Source organism: Sparus aurata, chromosome 4 (genome assembly GCF_900880675.1).
Source record: "Sparus aurata chromosome 4, fSpaAur1.1, whole genome shotgun sequence".
Lineage (NCBI taxonomy): Eukaryota > Metazoa > Chordata > Actinopteri > Spariformes > Sparidae > Sparus > Sparus aurata.
In genome coordinates this window covers 1,133,485-1,156,894 of record NC_044190.1, presented here as the reverse complement: position 1 = coordinate 1,156,894, position 23,410 = coordinate 1,133,485, and the positions used below count along the sequence as shown (strand labels likewise).

Here is a 23,410-nt window from a genome sequence, read left to right as displayed (position 1 = left end):
ATGAATATCACCTGGATGGGAGTGTGCAAGGCACGGGTCGGGTATTGGTAAACATGATGACAGGCCACTGCTGTCAACGTTTTTTGTGCCTGTGTCTTCATGTCACTCAGCAAGTCGTCCATTCATTTTTCACGATGGAACTTCATTCAAAGAAGAGCTTCTACAAGTCACCGTTTAACTGACTGAAATCCTCGTCATCCTATTCAAAGACTGAAACAGGCGACTCATCGAACCGGGGGGAAGTTAGTTTCAGGTTGGATATTTGGCGGATATTCACTCGGGTCCAGCTGCGACATTACTGAGGTTTGCCCAGTGTTAGCAGCAGGAGGACGGTTAGCTCACAGAGCCTTGCGCTGAATCGCTGGAAACTGATTTAGGGACCGTCATTAAATTGCTTATTACGCATAAATATGTTAATACAAAATAATTGCAGTTTTTTTCACTATCTTCCATGTCATGTCCCAGTGACTCCAATCCAGCAGCAAACTGTTTTAGCAAACTAGACGAATGAGACACACCTATTGTTATTGTATTTTATTTTGTCATGTGGCCCACTGACTTCTGAAACAGATTCTGTTTCCATAAAAAGATTTGAATAATAAAGAAAATAATAGTTAAAAAAGTTCTCTAATGCACAAGAGGTTAACATATTTTCAAGCAGTAATGTCAGCTTCTACACTATTTTGTCATGTCTTAGATTCTGATTCTGAAATTCTGAAAATTAATTTTTTTTTTCAAAAATCTCGCCAGTAGTCATCATTTAAAGGGTTATTTTTCAAAATTGCCTCCCCGGACCGGCCCTGGAGAAGTGGTGTGTGCTCTTCCTACACATAACAATTAAATCATTTTTTGTCGTGGGTTAGGATTAAATAACACATAATTGTGTATAGGTCAGTGTTTTTATTTAGGCAAAAAAGTAACGAAGTATCCAGTAATAATAGGTACTTGATTTGAACTGTAAGCATTACTACACTTATTCACTCAGAAAGTTAAGTAACAAAATGACTGTAATCTGTTACCTTATAATTAGTTACCCCCAACACTGAAGTTCGAAAGGTTGCCACTACAGTTGCAGCTCGAAGTCGTGTTGGTATTAAAAGAAATTATGAAGGTATTAAAAAAGGTATTAAAAGGTTTTAAATTCAACTTAAGAATTGCTGTATATACCCTGTTTTCACGACATAAGTTCATGACCAGTACAGTTTAAAGTATGCCTATTCAATTAGCGACTGGCGCCTGAATTGAAGAGATGCAGAGGGCAAATTTCGTTTGTAGTGTATCAGCCCATAAATGCATCACTCTGCATAGCCTAGCAACAATGCAGCACGTTGTTTTGATGCGTGGCTAGCGGGCTGTCAGAAGTAGTTCCAAGACAGCCAGTCTAAACCATGTCCTTTTCAACTGTGAAACGTAAAACTGACAATGAAAGCCGCTGATTTAACCCTGTCTGGACTGACAAATACTTGTCAGTACTCCAAACCCATGTGTTTAATTTGCCATGAGTGCATTGGGGTACTCAAAGATTACAATGTCCGGAGGCACCACATCGAGAAACACCTGAACTTCAGGACAAACTTCCCAGAGGGATCGCAGGAGAGAGCGGTGAAAGTGCAGAGTTTGACTGCATCTTACAACAGGAGCTGTACTACAATGGTGCGGACATACACATCTCAGGAGAGAGCTACAGCTGCTTCCCTCCGTGTTTCGTGGATTTTGGCGAAGATGAAAACATTTACTGACTCTGAAACTGTGAAAGATTGTATGTTAGTCGTTGTGGATAAGTGTTAAATGACGACAAAATTTAAAACGAGTGTGACATCTGCTATTAAAAAAAGTACCACTGTCAGACATGTCAAACATTCGCAGGGTTGAAATTCTAGCCTCAGATGTATTTGAAACGCTGTTGAGTGAAGTGAAGAAAGCAGATTTCATGTCTATAGCAATAGATGAAGGACAGAACTGATACTGCACAACATGTCCATTTTTTTGATGGCAAATGCTTGCGAGAGGAACCGCTTGGCTTGCAAACAACTGACGACATCGTCTTTGAGAAGATTTCAACTTTTTTCATAGACAATAGCATGGATATGTAGTGTTCATGGTGTGACAGATGGGGTTCCATCTACAATAATAATAATAGAATTATAATGCATTTAATTTATATAGTGCCTTTCAGGGTACCCAAGGACACTTAACGAAGTGGAACAAAAAAAAAAAAAAAAGAATTAATGGATAAACAAAAAATACATATAAGATAAAGAAATAGAAAAGTTGATTGATTTGATGGGGCTGGATCTAGAGCTGATAGGCCTTATTAAAAAGATGGGGTTTTAGGTCTCTTTTGAAGGTCTCCAGAGAAGTATTGCGGATTTCAGCTGGGAGAGTGTTCCAGAGAGTTGGGGATGTCACACAGAAGGCTCTGTCACCGAGGGTGCGTAGTTTGGTGGGAGAGATGGAGAGCTGGTGTGTGCCTGATGAGCGCAGCGTCCGCGACTGGGTAAAGGGGTGGAAGAGGTCGGACAGATATTGGGGGGCGAGGGAATGGAGAGATATAGGTCCGGAGGAGAATTTTGTAAGTGATGCGTGATTTAACTGGGAGCCAGTGAAGGCGGATGAGAGTGGAGGTGATGTGTTGCCAGGGCTTGTAGCGGGTGAGGACCCTGGCAGCAGAGTTCTGCAGATACTGGAGCCTGTCCAGGGTTTTGGAAGGGAGCCCGGACAGGACTCCATTACAGTAGTCCAGGCGAGAGGTGATGAAGGCATGGATGAGGGTCTCAGTGACAGGTTCAGAGAGGCAGGGCCGGAGTCTGGAGATATTTTTGAGATGATATAAAGCTGATTTTGTGATGGATTTTATGTGTGATTGAAAAGATAGCGTGGAATCAAGGATGACACCCAGGTTGCGGACTTCTGTGGATGGGGAGATAAAGGAGCCGTCAGTGTCCAAGAGAAGATCTCCAACCTTCTGGAGCAGCACCTTGGAGGCCACAACCATGAGCTCTGTTTTATTGCTGTTTAGTTTGAGTAGATTTGATGTCATCCAGAGTTTTATATCATGCAGAAAGTTGACAAGTGACTGTGGGGGTAGCTGGGTGGATGGTTTGGTGCAGAGATATAATTAAGTGGCAGAGAGGTCCAGGAGGATCAGAATACTGATGTGGCCAGAATCTGAAGCGATGAGGAGGTCATTGGTGATCTTGATGAGGGCTGTTTCTGTGCTATGGCATGCCCTGAAGCCAGACTGTAGGGGTTCATAGAGCTCATGGTTGGACATGTGCTGCCAGAGTTGGGAGGCAACTGCTCTTTACAGGATTTTACACAGGAAAGGAAGGTTGGAGATCAGTCGGTAGTTATGTAAGTTGTCTGGGTCCAGACCTGGCTTCTTGAGGATGGGGGTGACCGAAGCTGTTTTGAAGATGGACGGTACTATGCCAGATTCTAGGGATGAGTTGATAATGTCCACCATGAGGGGGAATAGGGCAAGCAGGGAAGACTTCACAAGAGTTGTTGGCATTGGGTCCAAAGAGCAGGTGGAAGCTTTTGCCTGCGAGACCAACTTAGCAACAGAAATAGAGTCCACAGGAGAGAAGGAGGAGAGAGGGCACTGGGGCAGGCAAACAGTGGGAGGATAATTTGTCCGTGTCTGAGATGCATATGGTAGGGTGGTGGCAGATGCCAGGAGTTGCTGGTGAATGGTAGCCACTTTTTACCTAGAAGAAGTCCAGGAACCTGAAACAGAGGTCATGGGCACCAGAAAGCTGGGGGACATCGAGAGGGCTAAGGAGCCAGTTAATGGTGGAGAATAACATTCTGGGTTTATTTTGCTGGTCTCCAATGAGGGTCGTGTAGTAGTTTGCTTTGGCCTTGGAGAGAGCTTCTTTATAAGACCTAATGTGGTCTTTGTAGGCTTCATGGTGGACAGTGAGGCCAGATCTTTTATAGAGCCTCTCCAGGCTGCGGCCAGTAGTCTTTAGGGTACGGAGTTCAATGGTGAATCAGGGGGCAGGATGGGTACATGAGACAATCCAGGTTTTAAGAGGGGCAAGGGAGTCAAGACCCCAGGAGATAGCGGCATTATAGTCGGATACCAGCCCATCCAGTGAGGTGAGGTGTTCACTGTCTTGATGTTCCTGTATGTGATGTTTCGACTTATGCACTGCTTGGGCACAGGGACAGGAACAGTGAAAAGGATAGAGATGCACAGATCGATCGGCAACCGATTGCAATCGGCTGATAATGCCCCTATCGGTTTTGATCGGAGTTCTCAAAATAGATCAAAGCAGGCCGATCAGATGACGTTTCAATATAGAGTGCATTGACTGCATTCAGGGTGGGAATTTCACGGTGGCAACGGCAGCCACCCGCACTTTGGCCTTGATGCTGCGTGAAAAAAATCTCATCGTACGGCCACAGTGGCCTTTGTGCCCCTGGCCCGGTCAGCGTAATGGGCTTGCCTTGAATTACAACCACCCGAGTGCACAGTAGTCACTCACAGTAACTTCAGTGAGTTCGCGGTTCGCGCAGGTGGAGTCTCATCATCACATCGATGATCTCACGTGAAAGCCTCTCAAACAGCAGCAGCGTCTCAAAACAGAAGAACGAAACTTACAGCACAGTGAGCGAGTGCAGACGGTTTTTACATGATACGTAACTGACTTATGTGATAGGATTTAGTTTGGAAAAGTTGGAAATATATTCACAGATTCGAACTTACCGGACCAATAACTCATAAGTGAAACCTTGTTAAAACACAAACGACAGGTCTTTCCTACCGTAATAAGGTAGACAACGAGCTACAACCGTATTTTTATCAAACTCAGCGGTCCTCTGGGTCTGCATGGTCAGCCGTCTGTGAGACATTTGCATTTTATTAACTTTTTTGTGTGGTAGTCCTAAATATTGTCCACCGGTGTGACAACATTTTTAATGTTCATATTTAATTCAGTGATTGTGTGACAGATAACACAAATATGCAAAATCCTTATCAATTTGTCCTAATCATATTCCCGCATCAAAAGTAACCAATAAAAATTCACAATTATATTATTATCCTACTATAAGATTTACACATCGGGACTTTACCCAAACATCTAGATTATATTCATTATAATTAGTATAAAACCTAATGAAGCTTCATTCCATCCATATATGTGCATAGTTATGATATCATTATTATACTATTCAACACTTTTTACATGAATTTGTGCATTAAAATGCCTTTTCCACTTCAAATTTAGTTTGTCACACCACAGGACATTCCATCACACCATTGGACAACAAAAAGTACTGGTATGCCCATTTTGTACAAAGTCACATTGATTATTTCTTGTTCAAATTCATTTAAGAATTTATTAAAATAAAGTTACAACTTAAAGTTCAAATGTTTTTTGTACAATGAAGTCAGAAGAAAGAAGAAGAAACCAACATTCCCATAAAAAAGACTCGGGAGCCATCATAAGATTTAGCAACATAACATGAACATGTAAACAAAATTCACGTGGCTTATTACTTTTCTTGTTCAAATTTATTTTAAAACTCACTCAAATAAAAAGGTAAAAGTTTTAAGTTAAAACATATATGGGAAAAAAAGTTAAAACTACTGTTCTCTGTATTTAATTCAGTCACATTTTTAGTACAACTCAAGTAAAATCAACTTTTGGTAGCTTGTCAAATTTACTTTCTGCATCTCTCTCTCAAGATGTTCTCTCTCCTCTGAGGATCTTTATTTAGCCTCTCCCTATACTTCCTGGTCCTTTCCTTGCTTGTCATCTCAGCCTCTCACTTTCAACTAGGGCTGCAGCTATCGAATATTTTTAGAATGGAGTATTCTACCGATTATCCCATCTAGTCTAGGACCTGGGTCAGATTTGTGGGCACTTTGGGAGAGAATTTCTCAACTGTTCTAGACTAATATGACCCTAAGGAATAACATGGGAACTGTGCGAAATTCGCTATCTGGGACGAAACCCCCTAAAATGGCCACACCTTTTTTGTCCAACAAGTGAATGGGGCATGAATGGGGCATGAATGGGGCATGAATGGGGCAAAAATTTCAACTTATAGATATCACCACGAACTTCACATGTTGATCACTGACATCAATACAAACATCTTTTGTATTGGAAGTCTTCATGGATTTTATGTTTTAATATGCAAATAGTCCATTATCTGATTAAACATGTGCTAATTTGCATAACTTTCAGAACAGATATGTCAAAATTGGATAAAGCCAGGTTCAAAGTTCTATCTGCATTTTGTAGATATTAACCACATATTTTTAAATAGATAATTTTAGATATTAATACTACTCGAAGAAAGAAAGCAAACATTTGAATAATATATTTTATTTCAATTACACATTACATTGATAGATGTAGATGTTAGATAGATGCTCCCCTTCTTGTCTGTTTGTCACCCCTTTCTTCTTGTCACTCCTGGTCTGCAATAAGTCACTGTTCATTCGGTGTGATGGGATTTTTACAAGAATTCCCTCCCTTGCACTTACAGTACTTGCAGCAGTGTATCCCAGCTACCCGGCAGGGACAGCTATTCTTGTGTGCACACTTGCCACATTTGCAAGGATCTGGCAGGCCCTCAGGTTTGGAGATCACCATCTCGGGCACCAAGATACCACCATTTCTTTCAAAACCATACATCTTAGGGTTCATGATCAAGGTGGCATCTCTAAATGGGGCTTGAACCCATAGCTGTACTTGATAGTAACTCCTCTGAATGTGTTTTTTTGCATTAGCTGAGGTACATGGGGCTTTCTCCAAATCCATTTTCAAGGATTTATTATCAAATTCACTTAGTCGCAGGTCATCAAAGGTCTCCAGGTTGGTGGATGGTTTGAGACACTTCACCAAGAATGTTTCTGCCATCTGAATCGTGCTCTCAGTTAGCTGTGGACTGGCGAAATGACTGATCAGAATGGAATTTTCCTGTTTGCGGACAACATTCATGGCTGCAAGTTTGGTAGATATCTTGCTGGTTGTGTCACACCCAGTCAGGGTGTGGAGTGCTGGGAGACACTTTTGAGAGCTCAGCTCCTACAGCTTTGCAGATGTTATGGAGAGGTAATATTGACCTCTTCACTCCTGAGTTGCGAACCAGCCAGAAATCAAGATGTCTCCAGTTGTCTGCGATGTGGTACAACAGACACACAAAGACATCTGTGTCACTCGAAGACAGTGTCAGGGATGTAGGTCGTTTCCGGTGGTGTAGCATGTCCTGTATGTGGAACATCATCCTGTCATCAGCTTCCTCGTGAGTGCAGTTGAGGCGAGAGAATGGAGATTCACTGACACAATCCAGGCCTGTGGTGATATACCAAGGTAAAGGGGTTAGGTGTCCTGGTAGTTTGTGATGAGCCACTCAACATAGAATGCTTGGAAAGCAGTTTTACTGACAGAGGATGACCAAAAGTGCTCTAATTCCACTGGAACCTTTTGGTTAGGTGATATCTTATGAAGGACAATCATGTATTTTGATTTTCCTCTCCTCTCCCTTTCTCCATTCTTGATGCTGTCCTCTCTGTAAGTGTCGAAAACTATGTGTATCTCATCAGAGTTATGTCCTGCTTTGGTAATCATAGATGTCAAGGCTATAGCAAAGTCATAGAATGTCTTGACAGGAGGCTGAAGCTTCTTTAAGGGGACCTTTCTTACCAAGGCCATGAAGTTAATAATAATGGCTTCAGTTTGGGGGGGAGTTTCTGGTCCTTTTTTATCCACTTGAGGACACAACTTCAGCAGCTCAGTCCCAAGTTGTGATTTGCCACTCTTCTTTAAGTAACCATATTTGTCAGCCAAGAAGAACACAGAGTTGGTGATCTCATGCTGGAGTAGTTCCTCAACAGAGAACCCCCGGTGACAACCGTACTCAATAAACTTTAGTTGATTGAGCTTTGATTGCTTCATCTTTGATGTCTGCTTTGGAAGCCACGTTCATGGTGATCTTGGGGGACGTGAACTTGATCTTGCTAATAGTTGAGTGTATCGATATTGATCCAGTTATGAGACGATCATTGATATATTTAGCACAAGCAACACTGCCCTCCTTGATACAGCACACCAACTTGTCTACGTTTATGTTGGTCACAATTTCTCCTGTGAGAACATTCTTCAGCGCTAACTGGTCTTGAAGAGGCTTGCATACCTCGAGAAGATACTGCTCTATGTCTTGCACCATCCTAACTATCTTAGTTGCAGTACTCTGGTTGAAGTCATGGTGAAGTGATAGTTCTCCTTCAACATCATTCTTCATCTTTAGGAGGTCGACATACTGGTCTTTTTTATGCTTGATGATTCCCCACAGAGCTACCGCTTCCTTCTTCCTGGTGACTCCAATTGTTCCCCCACTAACTTTGGCAAGGCGGTTGTAGCACTGCTCTAGTGCCTGGTCAAAAGGCACTCCACTTCCTTTCTTGCTGGTGTTCACAACAAATCCACCATTCATGTAGGAGTTGTAGAGGAATGGCAACTTCTCCTTCAGTTGATAGCAGTCTTGCAGGAATACTGGTGTCCATCGAGAGAAGTTTGTTCTCCCAAAAAAGAAGAACAGTGAAGTTGCCCTCTCCACAGCACTGAGGTAAAGAATCCAGTCTCCAGAGCGCAGAGAACTGGTCAAATCCCTGAATACTGGGAACAGGTCGGAAACATATGTGTTCCAGTAATCAAATGACTGTGACAGCGATGCCTGTTCCTTGAGGTACACTTGAAAGTCTGTTAGGATGTTGTCAGCAAACTCCTTTGTTGTGTTCCATTTTTTGCCGATGAGCTTTTCGGACTGACAGTTGATCTGAAGTGCTTCTAGTTCAGTTTGTTTCTCAGGGTATTTGGAGAGGAAGGCTTTCAACATCATAGATGTGAGGACCTCATGTATCATTGAATGAGCAGTGCGGGCCCTGGCATAGTGGGAACCAGAGATCAGAGTCTTGATGACATCAGTACCAAAGCATCCTGTCTCAACTAGTACAGCAAAGATACCAGAGGGTTCCAGATATGTACCAAGACAGGCCAACACAATCTTCTCCATATGAAACCCACCTAGACCAAGGAATATATTTTTAAACTGGTCTGGTTTCAGGAGCTGAATTTCCTTGGCAATACAGTACACACCTTCATCAGCCCACAATCCACTGTAGGTATCACCCTTCTGTTTCAGAGCATCCTGAAAATGTGTCATTGTGGTGATGATTGCATCGTAAGTTGTAGCTGGATAGGGAAGGATGGCAGTAAGAACCTTAGTGGTAGGATTAAAGTTGTAGTTCACAGTTGCACTTCTTACAGCTGTAAATCCTGGGACGATGACATTGTCACTCTCACGTGTCGCTCTTTTGTTGACGCGATTGACTATACATAGAAAATACTCATAATTTATTGACTTGGTGGATTCACTGAAAGCTGTTGTTGCATTCAAGGGGTTTGTTGACATTTCAGATACTTCTGCTGCTGTAGTTGTGGAGCTTAATGTGCTCGGAGTGGGCTCTGCTGCCATTGTGATGGCATCTGTTGACATGGATGAGGGGTTTGTTGTTGTGGAAGTGTTTATCCCATCGGATACTACAGTGGTGGATTATGTTGCCTAGATAGAGGGTTCTACTACTGTAGTAAAGACTGTTTGTGGTTTGGAGAGGGTTTCTGATACCTTGTAGTTGGTTTGTATCTCCCCACGCTTTTTCACAGCCCCCATCCAAAAGGTGTTGGTTCCTTGACATCAGTCAGGATGTAGTGCATCATTTGAAATACTACATCCATCTTCAGCTGAGAGGTTGATTTTCCCTTGAACATGTAAGTGCAAAACTCTTCCCATTTTGGTGGTCGGTTCTTAATGAACATGTTTTTGGACAATTGGAGGTCATGAGGATCACAGAAGCTATTCTGCAGTTCGAAACTGTATTCTGTCATCTCCTTTGCCAGCTCAGTTGCAACTTGTTGGACATGGGAAACTCTCAGGGTCTCTACCAAGGCCTGTGGAGAACTGTTTGTACAAAGTACCATTAGGGCCCTATAAAATCCGTTTCATTTTTTCCCAAATTCCGTTTTTTCCGTTTGAATTTTTGGAAATTCCATTTTTCCATTTAAATTTGGGGAAACCAGTTTTTTTTTTTTACCTTTTACTCTTATTTTACTACTAAAACAGTGTTTCTTTAATGTAAATGACAAGATGTACACAAATTAAGTAGAAATTACCTTAAATTTATTTAGGTTACAATCACATTTCCTCAATACTGTACCGTAGAGTACACCAAGTGCATCAAAAACATCTGATTTTATCATGTCTTCATACAGTAGTATATTTTGTGTTTTTATGGGTTTCATTTGGGTTTCATTGAATAATAACATATGGTCAGCTCTCAGGCAGATCCAGTAAATATTTGCATACCAAAATTGTTCTGAATTTAAGTTGTAAATATTCAAAAAATTAGCAAAGATGACCTACGAAATGAGAAATTATACTGTGAATTATACAGTGAAAACACCAACCCTCCCCCTGCCCTCTGACCTCCCAGCCCAGGCAGAGTCAGCTAAGAGGGCTGTGGCTAACGGGGCTAGCTAGCTAACAGCAGCTACTGTTAGCAGCAGTTAACAGTCACTCTGGTGATTTGCCGATAATATGAATCGGACAGGTGGCTAACTCTCTCGCATTACAACTTTAATTATGATTTCTCAGGTCTGCTTCTTTGCAAAAGACTTACGTTCCTCTTCCACACGAAAACAGCATTTCAGTGAAATTATGTCAAATTCCGTGATATTCCGTGTTTAACAGTAGATTCCGTTTTAATCGGCCAATTCCGCGATTCCATCCGCGATTCCGTGATCGCGGAAATCATAGGGCCCTATACCATCTGGTAGGGCTGGGCGATATGGCCTCAAATCAATATCACGATATATTGAGCAACTCACCTCGATAACGATAAATGAACGATAAGTAACCCCCCCCGCACCTAAATAAAAGGAAAAAAAATCCTGTGTATTTACAGAAATGCCGCTTTAAAAGGACTGTAAAACTACATTGTAGTTAAGATTTATATTATTTATTTAGTAGTTAAGAACAACTGATAAGCACACGATTGAACAGCTGAAAAGCACAGATTACTTGAAATGAAAACAACTGAACAAGTTTAAAAGTATAAAATATACAGTCCCTTATAAACAAATTCTAAGCTTCTCGCTTCTCCCCTTTTTTTATTTCTTCGAATTGAATCACGTGGTTGTACTGCAGGTAGTGGAAGAGGTTGGATGTAAATAAATAAACATTTTGAGGACTTCAGAATCAGAATCTAAGACATGAGACAAAATAGTAGAGAAGTTGACATTGCTGCTTAATAATATGTTAACCTCTTGAGCATTAGAGAACTTTTTTTACCATTATTTTCTTTATCATTATATATTTTTGATAGACACAGAATCTGTTTCAGAAGTCAGTGGGTCACATGACATGTAAGCTATTGAGAAAAAAAAAATCAAGATTTCTGCATATTAATATTCATATAAAATAGAGGAATCACTAATGTACAATAAACATAGCTGTGTCTCATTCGTCCAGTTTACTAATACAATCTGCTGCTGGAGTCACTGGGCCCCATGACATGGAAGATATTGAAAGAACTGCAATTATTTTGTATTAATATATTTATGCTAAGTAATTTGATGACAGTCCCTAAATCAGTTTCCAGCGATTCAGTGCCATGTTCTGGGAGGTGAGCTAACCGTCCTCCTGCTACTCACACTGGGTGAACCTCAGTAAAGTCGCGGCTGGACCCGAGTAGAGCTTAGAATCAAGCCCGTGCGCGTTGTGTCCGAGCCCGGCCCGACACACTGAATGTAATTATGAGCCCGAGACCGATTTAAACCCGACATCTGTTTAATACGTTGGCTGTTATAACTGACGTTCTCGACTACAATTGCGAGTTGTTTGAACTACAGAAATCTTAATGAATAATGCAACAAGTGCCGCACTTAATGCACTCGACAAAGCCGACAAATGTTATCACCCACGACTTGTTTAAAATGGGTCCACAGTCATACCTCCGACTTTCCTCCAAACTTGCTCAAAGTTAATTCTACTGTTTTTATTTTTTTCTTTACATCTTCATGCTCCATGTTGCACTTAAGCTACACAATCAGTGATGCTGGTAACGCGTTACTAGTTTTGTCATTTTCCTTAGTAAAAAATATATATTTTTGCTTTCTTCTTGCGTCTCGGGGAGTGACGTCACGTACGCGAGAAGTCACGTTTTCCAGCATGAGGACACTCACGTGTCAGAACACGCAGAAACACAAATGCAAACAACAATGGAGGGAGGAGAGAGATGCGCGCTTTCTAGCTGTAAATACAGTCATTATTTGAGTGAATAAAAAACAAAACACAAATGTTTGATCAGTGGACCGGCCCAGCCGAAGACAGTGGCCTGTTGCAGCCTTTGAACGCAGCATCATTACACAAACTGTCCGCCACTCACAGCGAGAGTGGGTTCACTTGATTACTAACCTGGCATAGCTGGTGTCACATCAGCGGGCGGAGTTTGCTATCAAATTAATGTAAAATAAGCACATCGGTAAACGCAGGGGTAGATTAATCAAGTGGACCTAACATGTCCCCTGACCCTAGTGGATGTTATGCCTATGACACCGAATATACCGACATGGCCAAAATGACGTCGGTTATCGTTGTAAATTTCGGTATCGGTAAATTTTCGGTTTATTGCCCAGGCCTACCATCTGGGACATTCGTTTGTTACTCGGGTATGTAAAGCAGACAGCGTCTCCATACAGCTGGATGATTAGCCTCTTTACAGCCTTGTTTGACACTGTTTGGGATGAACCTTCATTTTGTCTGTCTCTGATGGAATTCAGACTGTGTGCTGATTTACTAAACTTAATCCCAAGGGCTAAAAACCTAGCCTTGAAGGACTCGTTTACGGCTGTTACTGAGTCTTCCATTTCAAGGTTTTCCATTATTTCCTCAATTTTAGCTTCATATTTATGGAAATAGTCCCTACAGCAGTGGTTGTGATACATGACATCAGCTGCAAAAACATCATCTACACTAGTCATGGCCACTGTTTCTGTGTATACATGGTCCTTGAACAACATGGCTGCATTTAGAAGTTTTTGAGCCATTGGTTTTTAAGAGGTTCTGTATAATGTGTGGATTTTCTTCTGTTGAACTGTTTTGATATCTGCACCACAAATGATAGACATTTTTTGTTACACTGGATTTGAATCTCTTCCTGCGTCACTCAGATGTATTATTACTTGTCTCCTGCTGAGATGTAGTCTAGCTAGCTAGCTAAGTTTAGCTGGTGGTCTAGCTAGCTAGCCAGCTTTAGCTGGTGGTCTAGCTAGCTAGCCAGCTTTAGCTGGTAGTCTAGCTAGCTAGCTAGCTAAGTTTAGCTGGTAGTCTAGCTAGCTAGCTAGCCAAGTTCAGCTCTAGTATCTTAATAGTCAACTATCTTGTCAGCTATCATATATGCCTATATTTCTCAAATAGAATAGTGTGTAACTAATTAATTTCATTTTAACTGATTTGAAACAGGGATTGATACAGTAGCCTACTTACCATTTCAGCAACACACTGCTCCAGTTTTGATCATAAGTGGCAACATCTAGCAATGTGCTGCACTAACTGGTTATTTATGGAGTGCTTAAATAGACATCTATGACATTTGTAAGTGAATTATGAAGAATGAAAAAGAAAATAATTTGAACCTGGCTTTATCCAATTTTGACATATCTGTTCTGAAAGTTATGCAAATTAGCACACGTTTAATGAGATAATGGCCTATTTGCATATTAAAACATAAAATCCACGAAGACTTCCTATACAAAAGATGTTTGTACTGATGTCAGTGATCAACATGTGAAGTTTCGTGGTGATATCTATAAGTTACAATTTTTGCCCCATTCATGCCCCATTCATGCCCCATTCACCTGTTGGACAAAAAAGGCGTGGCCATTTTAGGGGGTTTTGCCCCGGATAGTGAATTTCGCACAGTTCCCATGTTATTCCTTAGGGTCACATTAGTCTAGAACAGGTGAGAAATTCTCTCCCAAACGAAGTGCCCACAAATCTGACCCAGGTCCTTTAGTAATTGATTAATCGAGAAATCTAATAAAAAATAGTTTTGCATTATTAAGCAACAATACCAACTAATGCATAACGAAAATGACAGGCCTGTTAAATAGACCAAGCAATTGGCTTTTATTCCTGGAAAAAAAACATACAGGTATTTATTCCAACTATTCATAACACCGGGAGTAAGGGCGTGTGTTTGTTTGTGTGTGCACGCGTGCGTTAGGGAGAGTGAGAGAGACGAGTTATTTGGTGTAGGCTATTACTGTCTTGCAATGTAACACAAATTAGTTTCTACATCTTAACATGATATCTAGTCATACTGACATCAGGCTACAGCCTCTGCAAATATCTTACATTCTAATTAGCGATGGAAGGCTACGTTGAATTAGTTAACATCAATGTTTACATTAGCTTGTGTCGGCGACACTTGGTGAGCTGATGTTAACAATTGGATGCTTTCGGTTCAGATGTTGAATCATTGTTGACGTGCTGTTGTGGTGCACCAGTAGTTTGAGCTTTGTAGTCAGGGCTTGACGCTAAGCTTTTTTCCAAGTAGCACTGTGCTACCATGCTAAAAAATTTTGTAGCACACAACATTTTTTTAGTAGCACAATGAAAATTCAGCAATTTTGGTAAAAACTTAATTTTCAAACAAATAAAGTACTTATTTAGCCCTTTCTCTGTGACGGACCCGGCTCATCCATTCCCTCGTCTACCACCTCGTTTAACGCCCCGTCTTCTTCTTCGTCCTCTTCTTCTTCTTTGTCGCTCTGTTTCTGTCTTCCTTCTTATCATCCTCTCTTGTTTTCTGAAAATAATGCGTTAGGGGGTTCATTTTCACGACGCCGACACTCTTTCGCTTCTCCATTTTGTGTTTTGATTTTAGTTTTCGCGCTGCAGTCTTCACTGTGTGTGCGCGTGTGGTCACGTGTCTGTTATGGAAGCACTGCATTGGTTAGATCTGATTATGTAGTTACAATGCTGCGCTTGCATTGGAGGAGATGATTCAGGTTGCCAAAAATAAAAAATAAAAAAATACTGCTCAGTGCTCACGTAAACAGCAAAATGGTGCATGTACTCAGAGGTGTAGCATGCTTTTCGAAAGTGAGGGGGGTGGATGTGGTGATGGTGGTGTTTTTTTAAAAACAATTTTGGGCAGGGGGGCTGGTATGTAACGCTGTTCCTGTGATGATAAATGACACTTAAATATTGAATCCCTGTCTGTAATAACCACACCCTGACATGTAAATGTGACATCTGTCTTGGTTCATTTAATTTAACTTAAAATATGGACAACTGACTGCATAATATATGAATCAGAAACAAAAATGCTTTACAGCAGCTCCCATTCAAAGTCAAGAATATGCAGAAAAATAATAATAATAATAATAATAATAATAATAATAATAATAATAATAATAATAATAATAATAATAATAATAAACTATATATATGCTGCATATTTATAATAGAAGCCTACTGCAACTGTACTTTTTACCATTAAATGTTATTTTATACATTATCATATTTTATAATGTTCTGTCACATATCACTTCACTGCTAACAGAAAAGAGAGCTGCTCACTGCCAGTTGCAGCTTCTTATCGTGATCTGCAGTCTTTGTTAATTTTTTGTCATGACTGTTATTATTAGTACCCATCAAAAATTACATGTCAGGATGTGGTTATTATAGACGGATTCAATATTTAACTGTCATGTATCATCACAGTAACAGCGTTACATACATTAGCAGCTGTAAACACATAACAACATTATAAAACACATCATGTGGTCCCCTTTAAATGCTGGGTGGAGGTGTATATTTTGTTAAATAACTGCCAGTTCCAAAAAAAAAGTCTAATTTATTTTTTTTAAATTATCAAGGAAGAAGACGTGACAACTGACACTGCACATTTTTCATTTTCGCCTTTTTCACGTATCGTGCTTGCTTTCTGTCAGTCATCACACTGATGATCGCTATGACTCCGGTGCAGCAAACTTTCTGTCTTAAAATATGCAGAGGAAAACTCGGGAGAAGCAGCCACTAGACATTTCTCTGTCGACCCCAAGAGAGGGAGAGACTGGCGAAAAAATAAAACGGAGCTTCAGCGTCTGTCCGAGGAGGACAGCAACAGGGCCAGGCTGCCTGGTGGAGGGAGGAAGAAGGCTTGCACTAAGAGAGAGTGTCCCGCAAAATGATCAGGGCGATGGAGAATCAAATGTACGCCACCGTGAGTGACAGCAGAGATGAAGAGTTTGCGGCGAGTGCTGGTTGGATGAATCGTTTCCTCCACCGCAACAACTTCACTCGCAGAAGGATGCCAGAGAATTCACAGAGAAGCTGGCGAAGTTTGTGACATTTTCATTCCGGATTTTTGTGAGGAGGAAAGTAAATGCCTGTCCCAAATAAACGCCTGGTCTGTTAAGTGATTGAAACAAATAAACGCCCCGGGTATTGTATTTGTATTTTACGGTAGTTCCTGCCTTACCAGCATGAGCTGAACAATAAATCTAACACTGCAAGATAAGGCGGGACTTACAGCCAGAACGGCCAGTCATCAGCTGGTCAGTCCGAAAGCCGGTGTCATGTTTGAAGCAGCAACAGGAGAGGGAGGGGAGGGGGAGAGGAGGCAGCTGCAGCGAGTGCAGACATAGAGCGGCTGGAGAAACTGAGCGACTGTAGTGACGCGTTTGTGCAAAACTGCGGAAAACGGCAGAAAAAGTGTGGGTGTTGAACCGGGTGCGACGCTGCTGCCTGTACTACAGTTTCTGTCGGAGTCGCACTGATGCGACTAAATGTAATTTTCTATTCGCACTGGAAATAATCAACTCGCAAATGCAAGCAAAACAGTCGCACTGTCGAGCCCTGGTAGCAGACACGTTGCACTTTGTTATCTTCTTTATTAAGTGTGAAATGATCCCAAACTTTGGACATTCTCTGTCTTTTATGGACGCCTTCTTGGCTCTCCGCCATCACGCTAACTCAATTCTGAACACAACTAGCCTTAACAAAACAGAGTAGGAAGGTTTGACTTGTGGTGTCCTTCAATTCTGAGAGTAAGAGAAAAAGGCTACATTTGAAAAAAGAAAATGCAAACATCACTACTACAATAAGCTACTAAAGGTTAGAATGGAGGGAGGGAGGTTAGGAGGGAGAGTGTGATGGTTTTGCACCGCTAGATAGAGCCTACATCCACTGGTGTGACAGCCATTTCCACCAGTGTGACGCTGATTTCATGTCACACTATAGGACAGTGCTGTCATACCAGTGGACGTTTTCAAGATCAAGGCCAGTTTGCAGCCTCGCTATATGAGAGACAGTCTTCAATCCTGACTAACAGTGTTAAGGTTTACATTATTGTCAATAGTCAATTAATATAAATTGATAACATTTTTCAGATCAATACTTAAATTACGTCACACCAAAGGACTGCATAATGGATACCATTTCCAACAGTGCACGGAAATAGCAATATTATTGGGGCTGCAACTAACGATTATTTTGGTTGTCGACTAATCTATCGTATATTTTTCCGATTAGTTGATTAGTCACGATTATTTTGGCAGCATCTGTTTCGACTTTGGTTTTACCTCATATTCTCAGAGCAAATTAAAAACCCATGAAACATGCATTTGAAAACATAATATTTTGAAGCAACTGGATTTTTAATATATCAGTTGAACTAATTAATACTAATTATTACAGTTTTTATTTGATTACATATCTTACAAATGAATTATGGTATAAATCATTGCATTAAGTGGAGGTTTACTATTCAGTGTTTTATCCAGTTTATATCATTATTGTTTGGTACTGATTTAATATCCTACACAAGAATTGTCACTGATATTGTTGCTATCAGACAGAAACCTCTTATTTTCAAATTTGACAAATTTTTTCATAATTCATTTTACTGGCCACCCTTCACGTCTGTACGCATTATTAATCAATGAATGTATTCAAAGAGCTTGTCTCCAGCCGGCCTCTTGGCTGATGATACATGGGGAGCATGAGTTCACAACAACCACACTTGTTGTCATTCGAGATCTGTTTCATTTTTTATTACTATGGTTAGGTTCGTAGGCTATTACAGACTAGAGTTTAGATTCTCTGCCCCAGCCTTTTTTTCTTTTTTTTTTTTTTTTTAAATAACTCAAAATAATGACTGAATTTCCAGCTACAAAATGCGCATCTCTCTCCTCCCTCCATGTTGTTTGTGCCGCTGCGTGGTTTTACACGTGAGTGACTTGTCCTCATGCTGAAAACGTGACTTGTCGCACACGTGACGTCACTCCCCGAGACGCAAGAAGAAAGCACAAATATATATTTTTATTAAGGAAAATGACAAAAATAATAGTAACGCACAGTGACTTGAATAAGTAACTTTAATCTGGTTTGGAAATATTAACGCGGTAGAGTACTCGTTACTGAGAAAAGTGGTCGGCTCATAATTACAGCTAATGTGCCTGGCTGTGCCGTGCCGTGCCGGGCTAGGACTCAACGTACACGGGTCAGGTCGGGCTTGATTTTTTTGGGCCCGAAGTAAGCTCCACTATAGAGTCACACGTAAATTTAATATCATATATTGAAGATGGGAGGTTACCACCTGAAAATGTTCCCACTAGGGCTGGGCGATAAATCGGCAAAATCGATGAATTAGAGTTTTTGGTTTAGGACAATTTAAAAAATGAAAATCGATCTTTTATTTAACTTGCTCCGCCGCCGCCGCTCCTCATAGGCTCCCATAGTTCATAGTAGGCCAGAGGAAGCAGACACGCTCGTCTTCCTGGCCAAAAATGTGTAAAACAGACAGCAAGCACACACCTCATGTCCTGTACATCTACCAACATGTGATGTTTACTATGCAATGCATGCAGATGTTTAATTTAGTTTACATATCTTCAGGGATACAAAATACGTTTTTGTAAATAAAGGCACCTTACGCAAAATAAAGTATTTAATGAAAGTTATGTTAACACTTTATCAATACCAATATGGAAACTGATCTGTTTTTCTAATAGCAAGCAATCTGACATGTTAAATTTATGTTTACAAAAGCATTTTATAAAAAAGGGACACAGTCTTTTCAAAAGGATGCACTTTCATATATATTTTTTCAAGTGAGTTTAAAGCTGCCCCGTTTACAGTGGCAGGGCAAATTTGTTGTAAATCTTAGCATTAAAATAAAATCGTAAATCGAGTTTGGTGTGAAAAAACCGGGGATTACATTTTTAGGCCATATCGCCCAGTCCTAGTTCCCACACTTTGGACGTGTTAGGTCTCGCTTTCCTGCTCTCCTGTTCCGCCATCATTCATATTCTTCTTCTGCTGCTGCTTCTGCTTCTTCTACGCCACACTGTGGTGCACATTCTAGTACCGGTGCTAAAGCGATTTGCTCCTGCTCAAATCTTTTTTTTAAAAATGATGATGATAATAACAATAATAAATACAACGCGTCGATGCAAAAATTTTGCGTCGACAAATTTCGCGTCTATTGTCGACGTAATCGATTATGTCAACTAATCGCTGCAGCCCTAAATATTATGAAAATATCTGAGACAGAACTCACCTTGTGTGCAGTCCATGTGCTCCATTGAGGTCTATTGTAGTACCTGGATGAAGAAGGGCCCCTCTCAGTAATAGTAAATTAATGCCCATTTTATATCTACAGAGGTGGACACCAGTTTTGCGGACAAAATGTAATGTGTCATAATTATTCTAAATGGGGACCTTAAGGCTTTTATCCTTTAGTTTCATTAAGTTAACACTACTATAACATTTATTCAAGTATTTAAATGTATTTAGACTTGTTTTTCATTTAATTACAGTAGTTTTAAGATAAGCAACGCTACCCCGGACAGTCACACTAGTGGACAAATGTCATGTTTAAAACAAAATTACAGATGTATTAGTCCTGGGAGATTAAACTGTATATAAAAACTGATGACTGATGACATTCAGCACTGGAAGTTGTTTAACCAGGATGTCAGCTCGATGTATGACTGCCAGCCCACTGCCACGGCCCTCAGAGCGGGGCTTCTGGATGTAAACATAGTCTGGGGGAGTGCAGCAGCATGAAAGCTGCATCGTTGCTCACAGATGCTGATGCAGGGGATGTGGAGGAAACAGCAGCTGCAGTCAGCATGAAGGGGAATAGTATTGTTGGTGTGAATAAACTTGCGTCTGGAGGCCCTGTGCATATAGCGGGGGCGACGAAGAAGACCAAGAGATTTAATCTTAGCGATGCAGTTTGGGGTAAAGTTACAGCAGAGGTCCAGGAGCTCCTGCGCTGAGTATATCAAGACCTCGTCAGCAGTGGCGAAGCAGCCACCATGCAACATCGTCGCGAGTTGGGGGAGACCACTATAGCAGAGGAGAGTGATACAGGAGCCAGGCGGTGAACAATCCTGAGGTTGTGGTGGATGGAGGACCAACGGAGCAATTATGGATATAGAGTTGTCACAAAACCAAAATGAGTAACCACGATACTATACCAGACAAAGTATCACGGTTCCGGGTATTATCGCAATACTGCAGCCTTTTTTTATTATTATTATTATTTTTATGAACTGCAATGTATTTGTACAAGTTATAAATACTTATTAATTACTTATAATGTTGTTTGGTGCATGATAAACATAATACTGGTGTAGCAGGAATTAGACTGAAACAAATATTTTTATGAATAACATTTATTAAAAAGTTGAAATAAAAAAAAAAAAGGTATGGTCTTGGCCATGGGTTGCTTCCCTTTTGGGTTGGATACATAACGTGAATTAGCCTAATGGTCCTAATGGTTTTAGTTCATAACTGGGTCAACAAGAGTACATGAACAAAAACATATAAGCAATAAAAAAACAAATAAATGAAGTTAGAATTTATATGGTCGAAATCATATAATCATTCAGTATCCTTTGCACATTATTTATGTTTAACTAATATAAATGATCAACTTAGGATAACAAATCCACTGTCTTTTAAAAATATCTATTTGACAATAATGCTTCTTCTCCAACATAATAAACCATAGAGGACAAAATACAATAAACAGGAACTGATTCCCTGTGAGAACTATATTTTTATGCATTTTCTAGGTGCTTTATACTTTGACATCCTTCAACTCTTCATTCCTCAGCCTGTACACGGAGCATATAGCCTAATATTAGCCAATGACAAAATAAACAGGGCATACTAACCTGGTAAATCGACATGTAAATCTGGGTGACGACACTGCAGGTGTTTTATGAGGTTAGATGTGTTCACTCCTTTGGCTCCTATAGCTTGGTGGCAGCGCCTGCACAGTGGACGGCCATCGTCTATTGCTTTACCATCTGTGCCTTGTTTAAAGCTAAAATAGTTCCAAATGTGACTTTTGGAGTTTGGCTTTTTGAGCAAAATTAGTGGTACCACTGACGATGACGCAGCTGCAGACTCGCCGCTCGGGCCTGGTGCTTCTGCCATGGTGAGTGAGTTGTCTCGTGTTAGTGACTGTAAGCTGTGCGCGCGCCTGGGCGAGACGGAACTTCAGCTTGTTGTTTGTTTTGAATCGAATTCCTATCGAAGCGGAGCTGTCTTCATGGAGTTCGTTCTTGCCGGCAGAAACACAAGAACAGCCAATCAGCTAAAAGACGGGCAGACCCAGCGTGCGGAAACAGCCTATCATATCCCCGGACATCACCGGTCACAGGCAAACAGCTAATCATTCAGCAGCTGTGTAGTTCGGTTGCAGTAGTTAGCATGTGGGTTTGTTTACAAGGGAGTAGCATGCAGTGAGAAGCCGGGAGGAGAGTAGAGGCAGCCGCTATGTAGCAGAAACTGGCACCGGTAGTATAGTAATCCACGGTAGTACCGTCGTGTAGAATTTCTAGTATAGTAGAAACCGTTAGGATTTGGCACTGCGGGGTACCGTGGGTACCGTGGGTATCGTGCAACTCTAGATGGATAACCCACAGAGAATTGAGTACGCTGGTTTGCTAGGCTTATTGTTATGGATTGAGAAACGGCGATATTTACACCAGTGTCCTCTTGCATCCGGTTGCCATGGTTGCCATCTGTGGCAGGTAAAACAAGTGGGTTGGTCTGCTGTTGCACCCCAGACGCAGTTACACACTGCATTATTCATCAGATGGTGCTGTGTGCTAAACTTAGCGGAAGCTTACATGACAATGGACAGTGTGCTGGCTACAATTAATTTGATTCCTCCAACATCGCCTATTCCGCAAGCTGCTGCCAGAAATGTCTGCTGAGCACCACCACCTGCTTTTGCATAATGACATAAGGTGGCTGTCCAAAGGTAAAGCACTGGAGCGTTTCTGTGATCTCAGAGAGGAGATTACAACTTGGCTCCACAGCAGCAAGCACAAAAAGGCGGGCTCACACTTGAAACCCATACTGGACGACAACTTCATGGCCGATGTTTGCTTTCTGTGTGACATATTCAAACACCTGAATGATTTAAATGTGGCATTACAGGGCAGAGACAAAAAATGTCATTGATCTTGTGGAACAGATTTGCATATTCCAAGTCAAATTGGACCTTTTTTCGCCAGACTTGAACACTGGCAGAATGCTGCACTTTCCGATGCTACGCAAAAGCATCTCATTCCCGGCACACATCACAGATGTGATGACAGATTTCATTGCGAGGTTGAAGGAGAATTTTGTCAGTCGATTGGATGGATTTGCTCTGGCCACAGAAGTAATGGGCTTTGCCAGGGACCCTTTGCAACAGCAGGGGACTTATCCATAGACAAGGGGAAATTCATACTGGAACTTGTGGACTAGGGATGTCATGATTACTCGATTTCACAATTAATTGCGGTAATAAGTGCTACGATTAATTGATCGTAACGTTTCCTGAATACCGTCAGAAAATATTATGCCGGAACCATAGTTAAGGGCAACTCGAATGGAACAAAAACAAAGTTACGCAACACCCACGTGTTGCCGCCGGTTGCCGCGCCCATGTGTGTTGCTTTGTTTTGGTCCCTGCAAGTTGCAGAAGAGAGGCGTGCCAGTGGGGAAAATGGCAGAAGAGTTATTCCCCCCAACCAAACGTGTTAAATCAGCCGTGTGGGAATATTTTGGATACAGGAAGAACGACCAGGGTGTCGTTTAAGAGGACGGCTTGCCAGCATGTAAACCATGTTATAAAAAAATTGCGGTCAAAGGAGGAAACACATCTAATATGTTTCACCACCTGCGGGACAACCACCCACAGTAAATACACAGTAACATTAAAATATGTCAATGTTTTCCTAACGTTGCATTGAATTAGTAGGAAATTAATTATTAACGTGTCATTTGCAATTAATTGTGTACGAGTACG

At 41.1% G+C, this 23,410-nt stretch overlaps 1 protein-coding gene across 3 annotated transcripts in view; it reads left to right on the top strand.

Moving 5' to 3' along the window:
• Nucleotides 1-23,410, top strand: part of txlng (taxilin gamma) — an 84,683-nt gene that overhangs the window by 36,834 nt on the left and 24,439 nt on the right. The gene's annotated exons all lie outside the window — the stretch shown is intronic.